At 38.6% G+C, this 6,000-nt stretch overlaps 1 protein-coding gene and 1 pseudogene across 9 annotated transcripts in view; one reads left to right on the top strand and one right to left on the bottom strand.

The window, feature by feature from the left end:
• Bcas3 (BCAS3 microtubule associated cell migration factor) overlaps positions 1-6,000 on the bottom strand; it is a 530,094-nt gene that overhangs the window by 474,213 nt on the left and 49,881 nt on the right. The gene's annotated exons all lie outside the window — the stretch shown is intronic.
• On the top strand, positions 5,043-5,459 carry LOC109118141 (annotated as a pseudogene).

Here is a 6,000-nt window from a genome sequence, read left to right as displayed (position 1 = left end):
TGGGTTTGATTACAGAAACTAATAAAGTATTCTCTAAATAATGAAAAAAGAATAAGATAAGACTATAAGAGCGAGAAGCAATTTAAATATGTTCAGGGACCATTTTCATCTCCAGAATTAAGGATTATTTTGATGTTACATCATTGCCTTTTCTCTTTTACTTTTCTTTTTAGTTTATTTTAGGATTCCCTATTTTTAATGTTCATACAGAGATTTATTTAACTGAAATACCGAATAGTTTCTTTGGTGTGAAAAACTATAATAGTACACAGGATCATAATGAGACAATTAATAATGTGAAATAGGAAGTAAAGGGCTAAAGGTGTAAGAAAAGTGGGAAGGGTGGGGGAGAGGTAATAAGGGAGAGGAAAAAAATATGAGAAACTGAAGAAATGGAAATAAAGTGTTTGTAAATGGGGAGGGGAGGAGGGGGTGAAGGGAGGGCAGGGACAAGGGGAAAAATGAGAATCAAGACCTCTTATGTAAAGGTACAGAATACCAATGATGAATGTAATTGTACTGTATACCTAGATTGTACCAATAACCTCAATAAAAAAAAAAAGAAGCATGAATGTTAGCTGAGTGCAGCAGTGTACACCTATAATGCCAGCACTTGAGAGTCTGAGGTAAAAGGATCGCAGTGAGCTGAATGCCAGCCTAGGCTACACGGTGAGTTCAAGGCCAACCTTAACTACGTGGCAAGACCCTGTCTCAAAAAGCAACAAAAAAGAGAAAAATATCAATGTTAATGTATGTGTCTATTTCCTGATAAATTATTCCTGAGGAAACAATCCTGTCCCTACTTATATTTGAAAATAAAGATTAATTATGAAAGGCAATTTTATTTAAGTTTTGCTCCACCACACAAATAAGCATATGAATGAATTCTATAAAATAACAACCATTCTAACAGACTATCATATCAAATAAAAACATAACCTGCTCAGTGGAGTGAAATGAATTTGAGGAATGAAGACAGAGATATATAGAAAAAATTAGAAACGCCATACAAGAAACGTATTAGCATTGGGCTGTGGGCTCACTGAATTCTAAACTACAGCACCAAAGGCATAAGTGATAAAAGAAAAAAGATAAACCAGACTTCAAGAAAACAGAGGATGAAAGGACAAGTCATAGACAGAAAGAAAAATTTTTTTCTTTTGTGTGTGTACGCTTCTAGGATTGAAACTAGGGCTAAAAGCATGCCAAGCACACATTCTACCACTGAACTATACCCCTCAGCTCCCAGAATGAAAATATTTGGAAATAATATATTCAACAAATGATTTGTATTTATATGGCTTTTTAAAAACTGTCTGAACTCAATAATTGTTGACAAACAAATAAAAAGAAATCTCACCAAAGAGGACATGAAGATTTCAAATAAACATACGAAGATATGTGAAAGGAGTCCTGCAGAAAACCATGACATAAACATGTAATCTTCAAAAACTGAAATAACTAGAAATACTTCAAGAGAGAGAAAAGAAAAAACATTCCAAAAGAGACTGAGGATATTGGGAGATTTCCCAGGCGACAGTATCTTCTAAGGAGACACAATCAAAAGGTTTCAGGATTTGGAATGGGTAGTACAGAGGGTAGGAGAGATTAACAGAGAAAGGAGGTTTAAAAAATGACTGCCTGTAGATAGGGACAGAGGAAGGAGGGATTGAAGGAAGGCAGGGGAATGGGGAAAAAATAAGAACCAAGACTGATTATGTAAAGGTACAAATTTCCAACAATGTATGTCATTATATTGTACCAATAAAATTAATTTTTAAAAAATGATTGCCATGTGGAGAGAAGATGAGGATGAAAATAAACTGTGGAGTTTGTGGACTTTTTGTGGTGACTCAGATAAATGAGGATAAAGAACTTAAGAAAGTTAATAGCCATGGTGTTATGACTGTGGTAGCAATGCTTTCTTGAGCACAGAATGGGAGGAAACCGGTGATGTGGGAGACACCATAAGTAATGGAGCCACTTCCTCCCTCCTGCCAAATGGTGTGGAGGTCGTGTGGCTCCCTTCTTGACCTCTGCGCAGTTTTTTGAATGAAAATTTCCAGAATAATATTAATAACAATGATGTAGCAGTTTACTTCATTGGTCTTCATGACATTTATATAAGATAGGTTAAAGAAAGACATTACTTAGATTTGAGAAAGCATAGTACTAGGCAAAACTAACCTGAAATCATAGTACAGGGCTCTCTCAAAACTATGAAGAGAAACACCAAGAGCAGATACTAACTCCATCAATGCAATCATTCTGGTTACAGAAAACACGCATACACACACAGCACTCTTAAAATGAAAAACTAGTCTGGAGATTTAGTTCATTGGTAGAGCTCTTGCCTAGAAACCCCTGGGTTCCTTTCACAAAACCACAAAACTAAACAAATATATAATGCAAACCTATCAAATTTATAATATTATCAGGGCCTGACATTTTAACTTCTCCAAAGATACATTACATTTCTGAAGCTATACTACAAATAAAATCCAATTTAAAATTTATTTAACTTACTAAAACTCACAGAGCTTTCACTGTGTACCAGCAGTTTCCCTAACCAATCTCAAGGCAAATAATCCAAAAACATGAATAAATCAAGAATTTCAATGTCTGCATCCAGTCATAATGGTGTAATGAAGAGCAGATTTGCATTCCTGCCAGAAAAATTTATGAAACAGGTAAAAAGTCTGAAAAGTAGTTTTCAGACTTAAAACAAAAGACAACCCAGGACAGTGATTCATGAGCCCAGGAAAGCAACTATCCATTCATTTGAGTACTATGATTACTTTTACCCAACAAAGGCAGGCATGAATAGTGGCTACAAATACTACATAACCAGGCCAGGGATTTAGCTCAATGGCACTGTGCCTGCCTTGAAAGGACAAGGTCCTGAGTTCAATCCTCAGGGTATAGGGGGGAAAAAAAAAAAAACTACATGACCCAGTATCTTAAATATTTATTATGTGGCATTTCAAGAAAATATCTGATGACCCATCCTCTACAAGAACTACTCAAGACATACCTAACAAAGAATTAAAGAAAAAAAAAGCTGCTAAGAGAACCAAATTATTGCCCAGAATTTTAACTGTGACCCAGAACAAATCCAAAAAAAAAACTTGTTCTTTTTTTTTTTTTTTTTTTTTTTTTTTTTTTTTTTTGAGGTATGGGGTTGAACCCAGGGCCTTTACATTGAGTTACATTCCCAGCCCTTTTATATTTTTTTATGTTCAGCAAAGTTTCCCTATGTCGTTAAATTGCCTAGGCTGGGTCCTAACTTGTGATTCTCTTGCCTCATCCTATCAGAGTACTGGGATAATAGATGTGGAACACCACATCTGGCTTCAAAAATATTCAAAGGAAAACAAATTAATAGCACAGAGCAACATAACATACACAAAGCTGGCACTAAATATTCAAGGTATACAAATCAGGGAAGCAGGACTCAAAATAAAGATAAAAATCAATCAAGGGAATCAAATTAGGTAACAATATTAATCCCCCCCACCAGGGATCAAACTCAGGACCTCATATTTGCAAGGCAGGTGTGGTACCACTGAGCTAAATCCCCAGCCTTAAAATTATTATGATAAACATAGTCCTTTCATTCACAAATGTGCTCATGTTACAAACCCATGGAAAGAGAGCATTATTTCTCCATATACACAAATGATAAATGAAAAAAGTACAGAGATTAAAAATAGCCTGGCACGGTGGGGCATCCATGTAGTATCACCTACTTGAGAGGCTGAGGCATGAGGATCACAAATTCAAAACCAATGTGGGCCACTTAGCAAGACCTTGCTTCAAAATTTAAAAAATACATAGGGTGGAGGTGTAGCTCAGTGCTGTAGACTACGTAGTATGTGTGAGGTCCTGGATTCGATCCCCAGTACACCACACACACACTCACAGAGAAAAACACCAAATAGGTTAAAAACATTAGACATGTCAGAAGAAAATATCAGAAAACATGAAACAAAAAACAAAATAAAAAGATTTAAAAAGGGGCAGGGTGCCACCAATAGCCTTGCAAGCACAAGGTCCCGAGTTCAATTCCTGGAACCAAATACGAAAAAAGAAAAAAAAAATTAGTGAGAATACAAAAAGACTATAAAAGAGACCATCCAGTGAATTATATAACATCCAAAAAGTAAAATTACATGTAAATGGGAAATTTTTAAATCTGCTCTGTAAACAAAACAATAAAAAGCGTAAGAAGACAAGCTACATACTAGAAAAAGACATAAGCAGAAAACTGATAAAAGACTACAATTCAAAATACAGAAAGAACTTCTCTGTGGTTGTTTGGGTGGTGCTGGAGATTGAAGCCTTGTACATGTTAAGCATAGGCTCTACCCTGAGCTATACCCCTAACCCAACAACTCTAAAACTCAACAATAAGAAAACCACCTGATTTTAAAATGGGCAAAAAACCTGACAGTATCTTCCCTAAAGAATAAGTGTTAAATAAGCATATGAAAATGACTCTCACGGGAACAGATGACCAACTCCTGGGCCCTTAATCTGTTACTCAATAAAAGCGTGATTTGTATTTTGTTCTGAAGTAGTTGGGGGGACTTAAAAGCCAGTTTTGTTAAACAACAGTGATTCTTCATTTTATAAAACTTTGAGTCAAATACCTTTGTGGTTCTACATATAAGCACATTAGTCATTTAGAAAGGGTCTATCTAATAGCTAACAAAACAAAGTTGATTAGCCCTGAATATGTGTAGCCTATCTCATCCCCAATCATAACTAAGGCCACCAAGATAAGAAATTTACAGAGGCTTTCAGCCCAGAAGCCTCCACTGTCCTAACCCTGCTTGCCCCTTGTACTCCAGCAGGGCCCCACAAGACTGAGACTGCCCCAAGCAGAAACAATAGCACCTGAAGAGATGATGGCTGGCCACTCAGCCCCACCACTGGGCTTGGCTCAGAGCCCAGCTCAGCTGCATCTCCACTTGAGCGAAATCAAACCTAAGGCAGGAGTGGAAACTCAGAGTTCCTCAAAACCTGTAGCCAGGTAGGTGATGGACGTCTAGGAGAAGGCAGTGGAGACTGTGGTGAGCAACATAGCAGCTTCTCATTCGCCATTCCCCTTCCCTGCTGCTGGCTCAGCCTCCACAGCTTGGCAATACCAGCGTTACCTGTGGCTGCATTTGCCTGGGAGTCATGGCTCTTGCATTTACCACCAAGACGAAAGAGCCACATAAGACAAGCTGATTCAAGGCGGCAGTAACTGGGAGGCCTGGTCGCGGAAGCTCATCCTGGCCAGCTTTGCCATCTGGCTTGCTGTCATTCTAGGCCCTGTGCTGCTGTGGCTGCTTTCCTACACTGTCACTCACACTGAGTGACCCTGGATAACCTCCGCTGAGAGTCAGCTGAGACGGGTTAGGCCCAACAGTGCAACATGGCAGAGTTATAGTCCTTCTTGACCAGAAGGAAAGGGCTTCTCTCAAGGGCCTTTGCAAGAACCCTTCTAGCCTTTTAAAATAGGAGAGCAGCAGCTTGAGACTGAGGAGGGGCAATCAGCCAGCTCTGTTTCAGTGTCCTCTACCTTCTTTCTGTCTACCCTGCTCCACTCCATCCATCCCAGGGGCCTCCAGAAGAGGAGTTGAAGACTAGGCCTAATTTTATTAGAATTTGTTTTCTAATAAAAACCTCTTTGGATGTTAAAGAAAAATAGCACATGAAGACCAAATGCCCCCTGAGCCAGAAGAAATTCACCCAGAGCTACTTCCAAAAGATGAAATGACCTAATGATCAAGTTGCCTCTCACCCGCCCCAACAAAAGCATATAACCTGGTTGGGGATTTAGCTCAGCATCACAGCGCCTGCCTGGCAAACATGAGGTCCTGAGTTTGATCCATGGTACCAAAAAAAAAAAAAGATATATAACCTGGCCTGCTTCTTTTTTGAACAAGCCAGTCTGAACCATAGTGTCTCCCCCAGCTACTCAAGCTTGAGTGGCTTTTTACTCCCCCTTAC

This window comes from Fukomys damarensis, unplaced genomic scaffold (genome assembly GCF_012274545.1).
Source record: "Fukomys damarensis isolate Sample0158 unplaced genomic scaffold, DMR_v1.0_HiC HiC_scaffold_13, whole genome shotgun sequence".
In the NCBI taxonomy this organism is placed as follows: Eukaryota; Metazoa; Chordata; class Mammalia; order Rodentia; family Bathyergidae; genus Fukomys; species Fukomys damarensis.
The sequence above is the reverse complement of the archived record's forward strand: the minus strand, read 5'-3'. Positions and strand labels throughout refer to the sequence as shown.